The sequence below is a fragment of the Gallus gallus genome, chromosome 4 (assembly GCF_016699485.2).
Source record: "Gallus gallus isolate bGalGal1 chromosome 4, bGalGal1.mat.broiler.GRCg7b, whole genome shotgun sequence".
NCBI classification, from domain to species: domain Eukaryota; kingdom Metazoa; phylum Chordata; class Aves; order Galliformes; family Phasianidae; genus Gallus; species Gallus gallus.
Window position 1 is genome coordinate 83,646,410 of NC_052535.1, and position 18,585 is coordinate 83,664,994.

The following is an 18,585-nucleotide window of genomic DNA, read 5'->3' on the forward strand; positions in this document are numbered from 1 at the left end:
CTTGAATAGATAAGTTAAAGATTAGTCTCTTCAATAATACCACTCTTAGCTTGGCTACTAGTATTTTATGGACTTTTCAGCTGTTCATTTGTTTGGGGTGAAATTGCAGTCTCCCATTTTTTATTGTTATTATTACTGTCATTATGATATTAGGTTGCTTCATCTTTGGGAAAAACAAAATAGCATCAATCTTTAAACACTGAGTAGGTGATAACTTAAGAGCAGCTAGTAGTAATCAGCTATCAACTGACCACCGAAGAAGTAAAAAATGACTCTGGAAAAAGGACATATTAACAGAGTGAATAAGTAATTCCACTCTCATTGTCATGACACATTCTCTACCACTTGGCATTTGCTGTAGTGGAAATTCCTCCCAGCCTTTGTGTTCCCGAGCTTTGAGATTTCAGCAGCAGGCCCTTGGCCCCCACTCCCTGCCAAGGCTGCGACTTTCATATTCCTTTTCCTGTGGATTACAAAACAGGATATTATTGTTAAAACAAACATAAATTGCTGTTCGCTGCTACTAATCTTGAACCATGGGGGAGTGAAAGCTCTGCAATTCTGCCTTCATTAAGCAGTTCAGACTGAGCGTGGCTTCTGTTCAGCTACTGTCAGGTGGAGATCAAACGCTTTTCATTGCCAATCACCAAAGGTCTCAGTAGACAACTCTGCAATTTTCTGCTCCTTCTTTGAAATTTTAGTGGCAGAGAGGTGAACTTAAGCTTCAAACTTTTTACCAGTATGTTTGATGGTAAAGAGGGGATCATTTATAAACCAAAGGCAGTTTATGATACAGACTGAACTTAAGCTATTTTTCTGTTCTGCACATTGCCACAGGCTATTTCAGCACTGGGCAGAAGGGCTGCTGTATGCTGTTTTCGTGCCTTTTTCCTGTGGGTGATGTAGAAGGTGTTAAAAGACATGCATTTGCCCCTTCTGCAACTGTCAACTAGAAATATCCTATCTGCTTGATTTAAAATAAGAAAAATGTGATGCCACAAACCAGAACTCATGTGTTGATCATGAAACTAAGGCACAAGAGTCTAGGGTGATGCCCCTGCAAGAGATGCAGATCTGAGAAGTCATCTATTTTATGTCATGTTATTTAGCCTCTTTCCCACAGTATCTGATCCCCCTCCAGCATGAAAGGACTTTTTTTCTCCACAGATCCCTCACAGGATTGGGAAGTGCAAGCTATACTTCTGACAGATTGAAATGGGAATATATTCAGTTACTCATGCTGCAGCTCTTGCAGGAAGAGTCTGGCTGAGCAAGGAATAGATACTGGGACTTCTATTTCATAGCTGCAATATGCAGCTCCAAACTTAATTCACCTTTTTACTCTCCTCTTTTGGGTTATGAGGGTGATGTGCTAGATCTGACCAGGGGAGGTTCATGTTGGAAATTAGGAAAAAATTCTCTGAAAGAGTGGTGAGACATTGGCACAGGCTGCCCAGGGAGGTGGCAGAGTCACTGTCTCTTCAGGTGCTCAAGAAATGTGGAGATCTGGCACTGAGGGACATGGGTTAGTGGGCATGGTGGGGTTGGATTGGCGTTGGGCTAGTTGGTGTTAGAGGTCTTTTCCAATCTTAATGATTCTGTGATTCTTTGATTCTATTTGTAATGTGGGAAGATCAGTTCCTAGACAGCAACATGGACTGTGTTTGACGCTTGTCAACTGCTAGCTGCTTGCTTCCAAACATGAATTAGCTCCACCTTCCATTTACATCCAGTGGATGCATGCAGCTTGTTTTCACTCCCTGGAGTACAGCTCCATTCAGTTTCACCAGGCAAACCACTGGAACCAGTTGAGATCCCATGGAGTGTCTAGGAAGGTACAGTTCTCCTACAGGTCCTGACCTAGGCATGCGTCCACCTCAGGGTGTCTTAGGTTGTATTCAGTCTGAACAGAGCAGAACATACATTTGCATTCCTCCATGAGGACACTCCCTCCATTGACAGACTTAGAAAGCAAACCAGGCTTGGAGAAAGCAAACAAACCAAGATTCAAGTGTAGTGAGCTCTAGGGTGTGCACTCCTGGGAGAGGCGCTCAGGGTGTGGGTAATGATCCAGCGGGTGCTTGAGGGCTTTTGGGAATAGGCTCAGCCTTTTGATAAACACAGCAGTGGTTCCCAAGCGCAGACAATAGATGCATAGTGGTGGATGTTTGAATAGCAGATATGTTTAAAAGTTGGATCATTTGATGGGTTTAGTAATGACCAGGACATCTTTGTTCTCAAACTGTAGTGGCTTGTGTGGTGGCTCTGTGGATCAGTTTGCCAGCCTTTGAATGCTTATGAAAATGAGGAAGCTTATATTTTGTTATCATCTCCAATAAGGCCTGAAAGATACGTTTCAGACTTCTGAGAAATGTGTTGGACAAATCAACACTTCTGTTATTTCTTCTCTATGGACAAAAAAATGAAGAACTCAGGACTGTCCATTAATCATCTTCTACATAAAACACTGAAATCAACACACTCTCATAAAACCAGAAGAAAATGAAGGAAATATAGGCTCTAAAACCATTCAGAAATCAAGCATTACTTGTCAGCAAACCTTACTTGGGAAAAATAGAGAGATCGCAGCTGAAAAACAGATGCAAGTCTCAGACAATATAAACATTAAGAGTCACACTATGTGTCACTGAAACTTTGTCTGAGAACTGAAGTTACTGGGAAAAAAAAGCAATTTGTGTAGAATAAGCAATATTTGATATCAATGAGCAATAGTTAGAAATTTGGTATGATGCTTATATTTTCCTGTGCTTTAAGATCACAGTAATGTTTTAGCAAAAAATGTTTGAGACCACTGTTAGAATTTTTCATCAGCTTAACATACCATATACATTGTTAAAATGTCATTCTAAGCCCATTTTCTGACTTTACCCTACAAAAGGATTAACTTGTCTTTAGAATGTTAAAAATGCTTAAACTACTTGATATTAGATAAGAAGGTTTAGCTCAGGCTCAAGGAAAGTTAGGGAATTTATTAAGAAAACATGTATACTTTGTCTTTTCCTTGGTTGGCATGAGTCAACCTCTATATGGAAAGGCTCGTGCTGATGCAGGGTAATTAGAGTGCAGGTCATTTGCAGTCCACTTGCCAGGTATGTGATATTACAAGCAAATGAAAACCGATTCAAATACCAGAGTAGAGAGCCCTAATACAAATGCAAATCCTATTGCCCAGTGTAGTTAGAAGCAAAGTGAATGTGATCCATGTGTCACTCACATACGTGGATGATGTGAAATTATCATTTACTCGCTGTGTGCCCAAGATGGATTCTGCCCAATAGTTGCTATGTGGCCCCAGGAGATTCTTAGGTCAATCTGTATTTCAGCTTCAGGTGTTTCAGAACAAGCAGTAAGCTTGAAAGGTCTAGGTTTGATACTCATAATACCCAGTACACACAATACCAACATGTGTCGTTTTATGGTTCTCCTTCACCCTTAAATGCCATTGTCCTGCAATTTTTTTTTCCCATTGAGACACAAAGGAAAAAAAAGAGACTGGCTGTGGTCATGATGTGCTTTTCATCCCAGAAGACAGTCTGATCCCAACCAGCAGGCCAGGAGACGTGTGCATCCAGCCTGTCCCGTGCCTTGCAGAGGAGATAGGAAATGGTTGCATGTGATGAAATGTCCCTGTGTACAACCAAGCATTCAGTGAGGCATCCAGTCCTTTTGGCCCCATGTGCAGTCAGGTTTTCAGAATCACCACGCACATTAAAGATGAGGTAATGCTGGATGCACAACCTCCTGCACGTAGAGGTAGCCCAACCCAAGTGGCTTCCCTTGAACAGCATTACATTGCAGGAGCAAAATTGTAACAGAGTAAAGTACTATTATTATGATCACTGAAACAAGGAGAACAAAGAAAGTGAAGAAAAGAATTTACTGTGTTCTCGAGGATGATGGTATTCATAAGCTGACCTAGCAGCATCCATCTCTAGGCTGCACATCTATCCTGAAGTCTACAGATAATGAGGATGAAGGGAAAAGAAATAGAGGAGAGTCATGGTGGGGGGATCTGCACTGTGGATGGCTCAAGACAGATGTGGGTGTCTGTTGCCTGCTAGAAACACACAAACAATCAGAAAATTTCCCAAGGGAAGCTTCATTTGAAAATTATAGTCTACTAGTTTGCTTAACAAGAAAGAGAAAATCCACAGGAAAGGTAAAACCAGAGCACAGCTCTCCTGACTCATCTCTGAAGCCCTCCATCTCAAACTATGCTGATATTCAAAGCACATTCATCTCCCAACTATATTCAGGTTTAGCAGTGATCCAAGAAAGCAAGCAAGCCTGGTACTGTTTCACCTGACTTCAGATCTCTTTTTACTATTGTCGTAACAGGGTGGAGATGCCTATGCATGCTGCAGCATACAACCTATTTCTGTAGAAAAAGCTCTACCTTTTCTGTAAAAAAGGCTCTGTTTTACCACTCTATAACCGAGTTTTAATATGAGAGAGTTAAATTCAGCCTACATTTACCTGGAATTATCAAAGGGAGATGAGTTACAGGTTTCTCACCATAAATACTATGGCTAGAATCAGTTTGTCTCTGTTGGACATCTTGAGCCTTTTCTTCTTAGTGAGGAAAGCAGTAAACAAATTCGCAAATGCAGCAGCTGACTCACCTCCCATAGAGCAGATAGGAAGCATGTCACACTGGGGTAACCTAACATGTTCTCTACCTCTGAATATAAGGGGATTTTATATGCTTGTCCTATGTAGTCCCCAACCTGGCACAAATGATGTAAGGGATTTGTGACAGAGCCTGGTTATCTAGGAGCAGAACATCACCTCTCCAAATACTTTTCCTTTGTCCCCTCATTTCATCTGAAGTAGTTGGATTCTGCTGGTGCAAGGAGACTAGAGCTCACAGGTGGACTACACTTGGGAACTTGCATACTTTCCAGTTTCTTCATTGAAACCAGGCACAAACTGGCTCTTACTAAGGAAATAATTGCTGTCAAAAGCCAAGGCCAATCTCCTCGTTGACGTCTGTGGGCTTTCCACATGTAGTTTGCACATCCCACACAAGCAAGAGGTGAGGTGTAACCAGGTAATTACTCTTTAAACCAAAAGCCCTAGCTGTGCCCAGGAGCAATCAGTCCTATGTGTTATTTACTGCTTCCTCCTTGACTGCCCTTTCATTTCAAGCTTGCTTTGCAACAGCCTGATTGATTCACTCAATTTATGTCATTCTTTCAACATAGGTCCTGGATTAAAAATAAACCCTCTAAATTACATCCACATACTTACTGACCATTGTGCTGCACGGCACCTCCTGCTTGCTCTGAAAAAATGTTTCCTCCTTCTCTCAGTGTTGTTTAGCTGGAAAAGTCAGATAACTTCCTGCACTGTAACAGAAATAGTGGGGTTGCCTATTAACCTGGACCTTGGTCCAAAGCCCCAACATGGCGAGAATGAATAAGGAGGTGAATGCAACACTGCAAAACCCCGAGCATTCTCCCACCCTGAAAGAGTTTTTGAAACGTTACACAAAGAGGAGGGTAGGCCAAGCATAAGATTAATTGCAGCTATGACTGTGAAAATCATACTGGAAACACTCCTCCAGGCAGGCTTCAGTCTGAAAAAATGGCATTATCTCCATTTGGCACCAGTGTGCATGTCCAAGCGATAATTCTCTGCAGGGCTCACGTCAACAGAGAGAGCACAGTTGCTGCAAAAGGGCAAAGAACCCTTAAAAACCAGAAGGAGTTTCTCAGAAGGGAATTGCATGAGTCAAAAACAAGCCAATGGTATGTATGGAAAGGAAACAACAAAAGGGCCTCTTTAAGGGAAATGAAAGGAACAGGCTTTAAGGAAGGCAAGGCCTTTAAGAAATGGAAAAGTAAGGGTTAAAGTGGCAGTTCCACCAGGGCTTGTTCTGAGAAAATAGAATCCTGTGAATGACTCATCTTGCCCATCCTATGGCATTTCTCACACACCCATCTAGATAACCAGATTCTCCAAAGTGCTTGGAGCCCATTTCCAAGTGCTATACTAGCTAAGGTCTCAAAAAATCTCAGTCTCCAGCATTTAATCCTAGAGGCTGGATACCTGACGTCAAGCTGAGCCAGGACTGAAATTTTCTGTCTTTTTGGTGAGACTTTTGCTCAGTGCCAGAGGAGAGAGCTCACAAACACTGTGGGTGGCAGAAGCCAATGTTATAAAGGAAGACAGTAATCAGTAGAAAATAGTTTTTAAAAGACAGCAGCAACCTTTTCCTTAGAAACACCTTGTTGGCTTGTTTATACTCAGGAGAAATCACAGTCAAGGAAACAAAATCTTCTGGTTTGGGGGCCTAGGACTCCAAATGCAATAGAAGTAGGATGGTGATAGTTAAAGGCATTGGTGCAGGAGCTCAGAGCTGTGGGGAGGTGAGCTGCGGGTGGCAGCCGCCCTCCATCAGCCTTCTCAGCTCCTCTGGGAAAAGCCCTGCAGCTCTCTTCTCTTGCACCTTTCTTTTCTTCCAGCTTTCTTCATGTCAGATTTCTCCCCGATAGACAGGTGTGACCCCACTCTGGGGGTGGGCGGAAGGAAGGAGCTCAGCACTCAAAATTTCCTCCTTTTTAACTCAGAAAGAGCCTGCTGAGTCTGTTCGGTGCATAAGTCGAACTCCTGGTTGTGGTGGTTTCGCCTTGCATTAATACCCACAAACAGGGGTGGTTCAGTTAGTGCCAGGCAATGCTCAGATGGTGTAGAATTAATCTCTTTTATCAACACATACACACATTGCGGGTCTAGAACACAGCCCAGCCTGGGAAAAAGGGTTGTGCACATGTCCCAGGGATTTCTGGCGGCTGCAGAAGCTCCTTGGAGACCAGGAGCACCATTTAGCCCAGAAATAGTTTTGCTGGACTCTCAGCATTACTGGGCTAACTGTCCCTCAGCAAATTTACACCATGACTTTTAAAAGAGCACAAAGCGTATCCTGAACTTGTAAGGAAGATGTTTTCTCCATGCTCAGAACAAGGCAGTTTGATAAAGCTCAAGGGAGGTTTTCTGTAGCTAATGTAAAACATAAGCAAATCTATGCCTGTCAACAAAGGACAAAAAAGCTACACAAAAAGACACAGCTTTTTATATTCAGTAAAATTCTATAAATGATTTTTATCTCTGTTGATACCTGATTATTTTTTCTCCTGTTTAAAAGGGTCACAATTCAAAGCTAAGTCAATGAGAAATGCCAATAGAATAACTGCTCTGTTAATGTAAAAGCAGAATGGGTAACTATGTTACGGGATATTTTTAAGCACCCAGATTTCATTAAAGAAACATTCAAAGGCAAAATAAAGCATCAGTCATCAAATGTTTGTGGATAAATGTACCAGCTTATTGCACTGAGCAATGAAATGGTTTTGGGGGGGTGGGAATTTGCAAGCGAGTAATGGCTTCTTTAACACTAATGTGGCTTAATTCTGAATTAAATCCTTGTCCTGCAGACAGAGGCTGTCACAGAGATCAGTATTACTTCATCTCCTACTTTTTTCTTCATTTAATGTCATTACAGTAAGCTCAGTACTCCAGAAACATTTGCTGTTACTCAGAATGTATGTATTAACAATAACTACTTTATTCTCCTCTGAAAGAATGACCAGTCTGCCCAGTACATTAAAATATAAATTAGGGAAATTTCGAAATATCCCATTGGAACCAACAAAAGAACTGTACAGTTAAATCAGTTCAGAACTGAAGGTTTGTCTTTAGAAATGGCTGAACTCTCAGAGAGAAAGCATGTTAAGTTCTAGTGACCATTCTGAGATAGTTAAAAGCTGTATTTTGCCCTAGAGAGTAAAGAAGAAAAACAGCCATTTCTACCTTAGATTGTAGAACTAATGAAAGACATCATATTGTTGGCCATGATAACCAAAGTACTTTAAATACAAGAAGGCCAGCTAAAGTTCATAGAATCATGGAATGGTTTGGGTTGAAGGGGACCTTAAAGTCCATCCAGCTCCAACCCCTGCTGTGGGCTGGGTGCCCCCCACCAGATCAGGCTGCCCAGGGCCCATCCAACCTGGCCTTGAGCACCTCCAGGAATATAAGCTTGGATTGCCCAAAGGATATGAAGGAAAACTTTAAAGGAGTTTGGAGCAATCTGTTCCAGCTGACCCTCCTCTGAACAGGACAGATTTGGAGAAGACAGTCTCCAGAAGATCCCTTCCAACCTCAGCTATGCTTATTTGGATATATCAGTGCAGCCATCGTTAGATATCATTAGAGCTGTCCTGTTGTCATTTTGCTTGCTGAAAATTCTAAATGTGGGTTTTCTATCCCATGCCAGTGTTTTTATTTCCCCTCTATTTTCATTCTACTACTACAGAAGACAGAGGGAAATAGAAAGAACAAGGGGAAAAAGTAAACTGTAAGAATAAGAGAGTTTTCAGGTTTTGTTGAAAAATCCTGGTGGCTTAAGTCTCTCCCAGTTTTAATGATATCCTGGTTTTCAAAGAAAAGTTGGGCTTTTCGTTCTCCCATGAAAATTTAGCTCAGCTTATCTTAAATGTTTCTGAGAAATAGCTATATTATCAGCACCAAGAGCTAATACTCTCTAACCCAATGACTCCTTTGAATACCCTGTCTTCTAATCAAGGGCTTTCTAGATAAGGCCCACATGGCATCATCCATAAGGTAATTGCTGAGAGTATCCATCCACTAAAAGACACCTCTTCCCCATTCTCTTTTCCCAAGTAAAATGGTCACAACTAATGGTGATAGCCTAGCACACCTTCAGCACAGTATTTTGGCCTTTCAGCAGAAAACTTGAGCACATTGTCCTCTGTTCTGCTGTTCCCAGTGCCAAAAGTGTGGTTGGAATCCACCTTACCTTCTCCAAGAGGAATTAAAAATTACCTTGTGAGAGGTTATAATCCTCTGCCAAGTGAGAGAGTCAGGATTAACCAGAGTAACCTGATTGATCTCTGTGTGAGGTTTTGCTGAATGAAGCTCTGGTTGTTTTCCACTGCAGCAAGCTGCAAAGCAAGGTAATTTGTGGGGTGCTCTCAGGGACAAGTTTGTCTAAGAGCCATTCTGTTCAGGACACCGTGCTTGCAAATCAAAGGCATGATGGGATGCTGAAGGAAAAATCTCATGCAGAATGCATCAGCCAAACAAATTGTAAAGATACATAAAAAGATAAATTTTCCATGTGCTGATCCTAGCCAAAACACAAGATCAAGAGCAATGTATGCCTGGTTGTGTGAGTGCTGTTGGAAGTACTGTTGAATCTATCTGAAAAGGATCTTCTAATGCTCCCCAAAATCCTATTTTAGCAGTAGCTGTGGGGGTATGGTGAGCACCTACAATGTTTTATACACATGAAAACTTCCCTACTTCCATGGAATTAGATATTTGCCTTCAGTACTGGTTGTAAAGTATTGTATAGCGTGTCTGTGTTTTGATTATCATGAAAATTATACCCTGGGGTCATCAGCACTGTGGTTCTCTGAATGTTTCACTAAAGAGGTGAATGAAATCATCTCTGGCAGTGTAGTTTGTACAGTGGCTGTTTAGGCAGTACATAAACAGGATCCTTTTTATTTACGTCAGTTGCATAAAACCAGAATTCATTTAAAGGATTTGCATGTTTGCAGGCCTAATCATGTTAGCACAGCACACATTTGCAAATTTGCTCTCTGTCAGTTGCTGGAATCTGGAAATCTGTCTGATTGCTGCAAAAGGCATCACTGAGTGCCAGAAGGAGGGAGCAGGTAGGGGTGCAGTTGAGGCTGCGAGCAGGCGGATGAGCCCATCCATGCCAGCAGTGGAAACACCAGCTGAACAGCAACTGGCTGCAACTGATCCATTGTTCTGCTTAAGCAAATAATACCAGCTTCCTGAAACTCTGAAAGCTGTACATGTAAACTGATGCTTCACGCACCCCAGCTTTTATTGCTTAATTGTTTGCACGTACGTGTTCAGACACACAGATTGTTTAAATCAAGAAACAGTAATGAGGGGTGTATTTTCAGAAGTGCTGAGCTTTCACCGAATTGCAGCCTAGGACTCAAAATTTTCTAAGGATCCTGAGGGAGGTGGTGGAGTCACCATCCCTGGAGGTGTTCAAGAACCATGGAGATGTGGTACTGAGGGACATGGTTAGTGGGCATGGTGGGGGCGGGTTGGTGATTGGACCAGATGATCTTGGAAGTCTTTCCAACCTTAATGACTCTGTGATTCTATGATGTCTCCTGTTATGAGATTACAGGCAGAGTTTCAAAATGAAACTACATTTACTGAAGTCCACTGAAACATAGGTATATCTTCACTAAATACTAGCCGAGTTTCTCACCTAATATTATCCTAATTTTTTTATTTATTATCCTAAATGTCCTCCAGAGGAGATTCTTCTCACCTGAATCTAGCAGAGCTTCTCTCCTTGCCACCTGATTTACATGGAGGTTTGAGTTAGCATCCCTTGGCTCCACTTCCTTCGCTAACCTTACACAACCTGCACAAGTAATATAATATTTGAAAGCTAATGATACTACTAAATTTCTACCTACACCCCAGGGGTAACCTACACATTCCCCCACAATTTCTTAAGAAATGATCACAGCCCTGCTCGTTTTATTTGAGCACAGTGTCTCATCGGACTGTGTATGTGGGCAGGGAAGGAGGGAGAAACAGCCCCAAGTGTGCGGTCTCACGCTGTGCTGGATCACACCTGAGCCAAGGCAGGGAGCAATCACAAAGCCAGCCCTGCAGTGGGGATGTGCTTCCACATGCAGTGCTGAAGGAAAGGTTTTGCTCGATGGGGATTTCATTCTTAAAGTGCTAAATAAAGAGTAGCGTAAAACAACATGTTCAATAGGAATGTTTTATAAGCCCCTTTGCTGTAGGTTACTACATTCACCCTCCTTTCTATGCTTTTGTATGGATTTTAGCTTTCACTGGGGGCAGTGGCTGGAATACATTTCTTCTTTTAAGGAAAGATGTGTTGAGTAAGAGAAGGATAAACTACACAGTTTTGTGTAACTGTGGTTTTTGCATTCTATATCACAGTTAATTCATTGTTTAAAGCGAGGCTTTAATTCAGTTGTCTTCATCAGCAAGCTACTTTGTGTCCATATGGCTAATAAGTGTTATTCTGCATTCAAACTAATGGGAAAATAGAAAGTATTTTAACAGTGCAGCTGATCTAACAAAAAACACATCTGAGGTGGATTAACATTTCAAAGGAACTATTTACTCAAGTGAGCTGTCTTCATTATGATCTAAAGTTGAGGGGGGAGGATTGAAGAAGAAACCTTGAGTAACATTTTCATTATGACAGCTTAGAAAGTGTTAGTGAAATAGGCCCAACTGAATGATAAAAACTCCTTTTACTTGAGCCTGGAGATAATTAAAGCTATTTTACCATGTGTCAATGAGAACAAATGAAAACTGGTAGAGACGAAGGATAACACAGCACTGTCAATACTTGGACAAAGAAATAATATTGCTTGCTTTAAGCATGGCCTGTATAAAAAAAAAAAAAAGAAAGAAAGAAAGAAAGAAAAAAAAAAAAAAAAGAAAAAAAGAAAAATTACCAGAAAGCATAAAGAACAGGCTGAACTGTATCAGTGTGTTTTTATGGGGGACATATGGCTCATTCTCACTTCTCAAAAATGTGTGGCTCTGGTACTAGGCAATTGTTTTACTACAGAAATACTAGCACAACTTTCTCTTTAGTTGAGCTAAAAAACATGTCAACCTTCCAGTGCCAGACAGGCAAGTATTTGTTGGGCTTTTGTTTTGTTTTGTTTTTCTTAAAAAAAAAAAAAAATTACTCCAATATTTCATTAAAAAAAAAAAAAAAACTTGCTCCATTTACAGCTGTTCCTTCACACTCTACATCTGATGGGGAAGGGAAGCAAACACCTGCTTACATAGTCAAAGCCAGCATTGCTTCTCCCAAGCCAGCTGGCCAGGATGCCATGCTGGGTATGTACTCCTTCCTCTCCAGAGATCAAATGCTTCAAGTCCACTGTGAGAGAGGTCTCTGCCAGCCCAGGATCCAGGGCCCAGCTTTCTACAATTCCACAGCTGTGGAATCTGGCTGCAGAATATCCTTCCTGCTGAAGAATTCATCAATTTTACTCACAGGAATGGAAAGAGTAACTTACAGTGTTGAGACCCAGGGTACCCAGTATTAAGGTGGCCTTACAGACTGAACACTGTATGTTGGACTCTCATGATCTCAGGGTTTAGACTTGTCAGTATAACCTGGTTATTTTGATTGTTGAAGCTTTTACTCCCTTCTACATGTGCACATGACAGGTCTATGTAGATGTAGGATGCCTACAATAGCATTGTCCCTTCCAACTGGCTGCACTTAAAGGGCTACCAATCTGCTGTCAGATCTAGCACATTCACTTTTGCCCCCCTCTTGCCTATGGTGCTCCTGATGCACATACCTGCGTGGTCTATGAGGAGTACCACACTGTAAATTCAACAACAGTCCATGGTCATAAGCCTAATACAGTGTTGCAAGAAGCACTGGTTGGTCTTCAGCTATTCAGTGGGCCATTTGACAAACATCTGTCAGGAACTGAACACATTGCAAAGTTCCCCATGAGTGGCGCTATTGATTAAAAAAGCTTCTTTGTACTACAGGAGCAGAGGAAACAAAGGGAGCTGCTGTAGATATAGGTGTATACGTTCACATCATGAATTCAGAGGCTACAGCATAAGAATGATCTCTCCTCTTGGTTGAAAGGTATAGATTGTCCCTCTAAGGCAAGTAGGTCCAACCCACAGCCCTCTGACCGCACATGACCCAGCACAGCTCATACTGAGGCCCAGCCCAGCCTCAGACACGCACCCATCACTCAGCAATCACCAAACACTGGTGTGCAGTTGGCACTGTGAGGGCTGAAACCAGGACATGGGGAGGGTGAGGTGCAGTGCTAACTCAAGTTATGGCAAATAATTTTGTACATTTTGATATATTGGCTAAACATGGTCCTGAGAATGGCAAAAAATATGCAGCCATGCTTTCTGTTTTCATAAATGAACTTGAGAACATTTCAAGATTGCTGAAAAAATCTTTTTTTTTTTTTTTTTGTACTTTTGAGACTCCATTTCCAGTCAACATAAATACATCACTTGCAAATGTACAAATGGAATGTATAGAGCTGCGATCAGATATCCAACTCAAAAATTGAATCATAGCTCTTTACTAGACTTTTGTAAGACCTCTCAACCAATGAAAGACATCCCTAACTTCACAGTCACATCTTATTCATGTCATCGATTTTTGATAGCATGTACAATGGGATAGCATGAATGTGCACAACTATTTTCAAGGACGATGCACAGGTAAAATGTCATCAGAAACCTCTAACAAACACCTTGAGAGCTCAGTAAGAATTGCAATCACTTCGATCAAACCAGCCTCATCCATTAGTTTCACAAAACAAGTTCAAATGTCCCACTAGTTTTATGATTTGTTGCTCGTTATTCATGTATTTTAAAATGACAAATTGCACTGAATCAATAACCCCTTGAACAGCTCTAAACTCTGGTCATTTTCTATCTGGTTGCCCCTCTTCTATGCTCCTCCCAGACTGGGTCAGGCTCTTGGGACCAGGCACTGCTGTTGTGTTCTGTGGTCAAAATTTGGTGTGCTGAGATCCTTTTCCATGACCATATTCCTGTAGTCTGTGACAATAGCTGCAGAGATAATGAGAAGACCAACAGCAAAGAAGAAAGGTAGAATGTATTAGATTTTTTTACCATTTCTCTATAGGTTTTAACTATTTTCAAAGTGTTATTTATTTATCACTATTATTTATTATGTGAGCTCCCTCTTGTGTCCCATTTTGCACCTGTGTAATACTATTGTTTGGCTGCGGGCCCTTTCTACTTAGGTGAAAAATCTCTTTAATGCTTCTAATACGTAACTCATTCTTATCAGTTCTCTTTTCAAGACAAATTTATTGCCTTAAAACCAAAATAAAATTAAAAAAAAAACCACCAAACAACTGAAAAATTCAACAAATAACAAGAAAAATATAATTCCGGCATTTAGTGCCATTCTCTGGTTTTCATAAGGTCCAGTTCCAGATGAAGGCAATCAGTGAAAAAGGTAATCAGTGACAAATATTGTGTTGAGTTCAGGGGAGGCTTGGTGTGAAAAGGATTTTCACCTGTGATCCAAAAATCCCACACAGGGTATTTACGTAGCTGAATTATACCGAGCCAAGTTACACCATTAACCTTGCAACTGTCGACATGTGAGCACAAGTGCCTATCCAGCAGGGCTGAGACCTTTTGGATCATGTTGCTCACCCATACTCCCAAGAGCAAATTTTTAAATGCTGGGAAAAAGCAGAAACCTTGGCATTGGCTAAAGTTTACATACACCTATTGGTCTTTGGAATGAATACCTTACCCCCAGAATGACTCATACAGTCACTGTCTTTGATCTGATTGCATTTGGTATTATCATTATTAATGATAATAATAGTGCTGCAGTCATGCCTCAAGGTTTCAGCTGAGATCAAGGCTCTGTTTTGATAGGCATTGAACTTGTTGAGGAGACAAATCTTGCCCTTAGGAGCTTACACCTGAGCTGAAGAAGACAAATGCACGCAGGAGGAAGTATCTTTAATTCTCTCTTGAAGACAGAGAGGTTAAATGCTTTGCTTGAGGCAGAGGGAGCACAGGGTCTGTGCCCAAAGCCCTTGGGAGACAGGGGGCCTAATGGGGGCACACCTCTCCTTACTATCTTATATGCCTTGAGTGGTGCCTACACAGAAGGACTGCAAGCAGCCAGTGGGGCAGTACATGATCCCAACAAAGCTGGAAGGATTGCAAAAGGGAAGTGTCCAGCACTGGATGAAGGTAGGGGTGAACACTCAACTGCATGCCCACTTGTATGGCAGCTCCACCATACTCACTGCTGCAACACAAAGCCACCAAACCTTTCCCCATCCAGGGATTTGAGTAATACCAAGCTTTCAGGCCAGAGCCTGAAGAAATGAGCCTACACTGATCTCTTCACTGCTTTGGCTGCTGGCCCTCAAATCAAACTGGGGGGTATCTCTGTGTTAGCACAAAGCAGTTGTATGACTCCAGCTGGACGCTGGCAGCAGAGGTGAAACTGTACTCAGTTATTATCAGCACTCTTGGCCAGATCTTTCTGGGGGGGGGAAGCCTGAAATTAGACCCCTCTTGCTACATTTTGGCACCTACATACATGACCTGTTTTTGCAAGAGTGCTGACAGCCGTTGGTATGGCAACTGTGATTACTGGAAATTTCCAGGGGCTTGGCTTTTGGAAAGCTGGCCAGTTATCTGGGTGCCAACATGCAGGTTTAGAAGCCTAAATTTAGACACCTATTTATCTATTTATTTATTTATTTATCTATCTATCTATCTATCTATTTATTTATTTATTTTAGCCTCCAATCATGGCTATTTATTTATGAAATATTGATCATGAGTTTAGACACAGGTAGGAGACAAGATGTAAACATGGGGCTCTCCAACAGCATCTGACAGCTATAAGGAGCCAAGGGTAAAATATGCAAATATGCTACAAAGACCCATTTGATTTAGCAGTGAGAGAAAAAAAAAAGGTGCAAATACAAAAGCTAGTCAGAGTGCGCTCAAAAATAACTGTATATCTGAAAGTAATTTAAATATCCACCTATAACCCCTTAAGACAGTGATTTTCTGTTGATAGGAGTTTAAGGGCACGTCAGCTGGGAACAGGCTGATCCAATGAGTTTAAGAAAGTTTCTCTGTATGGCTGTATAATCCTTTTTGGGAGACTGTTTGCTTCCTGCTATGCCTTATGGCAACAAGTCCCACAGTTTAATATGTACCGTATGCACAGTAGATAGTTGGAACACTGAGCATAAACACTAAGCTTCTGAACTTGCACGAGTATTTGGAATATGAGTGTTCAGTAAGTGATATACTATGGGATTGTTTCTGATATTTATTTCGTTTCAACATGAAATGCTGACAAGCTTCTGTAAATTCAGTTAATTTAAACATATACTTATTTTCTGGATTAATTAAATTCATTCTAAAGCAGTCGTTTCATAGTTCCCTTTGATTAGCTTCCCTCCTGCCTCTGTTTGGAAATATGGGCACTAATTTAGCACACACCAATAAAACTTCAGCCTGCATTTCCATTCTGCTATCCAAGTTAGAATTTGTTCTGAGTGTTTTTATTTTAAACAGTTTACTTGCATTAATTTAATTTTCTTCACGTATGACCTGTCTCTGATGACATCTTTTAAAGGGATAATATTTAAGAAGAAAGCCAAACTGAACATGTACACATGCTCAGGGATACAGTAAGCAAGTGTAATACACACATAGCTTAGAGTCGTTAAGGTTGACCTCCAAGATCATCTGGTCCAACCATCAACTCATCCCCACCAGGCCCACTAACCATGCCCCTCAGTGCCACGTCTCCATGTTTCTTGAGCACCTCCAGGGACAGTGACTCCACCACCTCCCTGGGAATTCATAAAAATGTGTGAGTCCACATGTATGAAAAAATACGTGCAACTTAATGTGTGTGTGTGCGTGCGTGGAAATACATGGGAGAAGAAATTGCTTTGATAAAACACTAAGAAAAGTACTTTTCCTAACCACAATAAAACCACATCCAGACTGTTTAAGCTGTCCTTGGAAAGAGGGGTATGTCAATAAACTCTGATGATTTGAGGCCTTTATTCTCCCCCAGAGATATCTCTGCACTGCTGGGAGTGCTGCAGTCTCTCCTGAGGAACTCTGGGATAAAAAATAGTGGTATATTATAGGGACTTTCTGACATTTGCTCACCAACAGCAAATCTAAGGCTGCATTTGCTCTGACTGTCATTCTTGCTCCATCACAGACCAGAGTTTGAGGCTAGTGAGCAGTGGGAATTTCCATTTGTTTCTCAGGCATTTCAGGAGCACAAACAGTACCTGAACTATCCTCAGTAAGCTGCTAAGTAACCAAACAAGTACTAAACAAGTTTGCTAACTTGCTGGACATCAAATCAAAGCAATGGCCTGGTTTTCTCTAAGTCACAGGTTCCAGCACTTTCTAAAATTAACAAGAAATTTAAATGGCATTCCAGCCTGAAACTGGCTGACAGAAGTCTACCAAGATTCAGGAATTAATCCAGAGGAAATGGATACTTCTGAGAGTGCCTTTATTTTCTTCCAAGATACCCAGGAACAAATACGTACTCTGGTCCACTTCGTTCCAAAAGGCCAGAGAACACTGCCCAAAACCCATGAAACTGAGAGCAGGGATTAGCCCACATCTGCTTGCTGTTGTGCACAAAGTGGACTTTCACCTTGGTTGAGATTTTTTTTTTCAGAATGATTTCTCTTATGGAAGTGATGGTTCTCGTGGCAAAGGATGCAGCTCTGTTATTTACATCGGTATTCTGAAGGAATAATTACATTGCTGTGTGGTGCAGCAAAGGAGTGTGAAGTTTTGCATTCCGTTATCATAGATATGGGCTTATGTTCTGCAAATTAGAAAACACTACAGTTAATGAATAGTCTCAAACATTTCTGTTTGTGCCACCAATTATCACAGTAAAAGGTCCTCCTGAAGTTCAGCATCTTAGGAAATTATCATTCGCCATCACTTTGCCCAGGCAGGAGGGGAGTCACTATAGTTCAATAGTGGAAGAAATCGACCTCATGAGCAGAGAGATGATTGGCCCAGAAATGGACTTCTGTCTCTGTCACCAGAGCCTCTGTAGACCTTTTCTCTCTATATAACTGAGTTCTCATTTGGAAAATGCTTCAAAATTACAGTGTGGTGTTCTGAATACTTTGTTTCTTTTTTCTTCCAATTTTAATGACAAAATCCATTACAATTAGCACATGAAATTATGCATTGAAAAGTCCATTTTCTTTTCAATTCAACACTCCTTTTTAGAAAGATTGTTTCAATTCTAGCTTCACTGAAGTAATATTTTTCTGGTCTGTCCATACATCACCTGACAAAATGCCCTTCTCAAATTAAAAGAAATGAGATAAAACTATATTTAAATTATTCAGAAGGAAGTAAAGATAAGAGGATGGTATTTATGACTCTAGTAAACATTAAGCTGTATGTTAATTTCATTGCAGAAATCCAGTAAGAAAAATATCCTCGTATATTTATATATATGGAAATAAACAGTGGAGAAATACAGTATGTTTCCTTTTTTCTGTGACTTTTTCCTGTTTACTACCTATTCCCTTGCCTTCTCCTGCTCTGCTTTGACTCCAAAAGATGCAAATCAGCAGCCTTGTTTTCTTATTTGAACAGTCTATGTGCAGCCAAGACCTCTGGTGCCGTTAGAGGATGACCATGTGAAAGGGTCAGCCTGTATTCCTACTGCTCAGGAACTGCTGTAGCTCTTGGACCTCAGAGAACTGCAGTATCATGTTTGCTTCCGTCACTCTCCAATGAGGGATAAAGTTACGCTGGTACTTGACTTGATAGGCTCTTGTCCTGCTCCTGGCTCACTGCGGGAACAGAGCTGGGAGCTGCGGCTGTTGTGTCTCATCTCCATGGCTCACGAGCCAAATAGCCCAAGGAGGAGTATGTACATGTGTGTGAGGGGACAGGTAG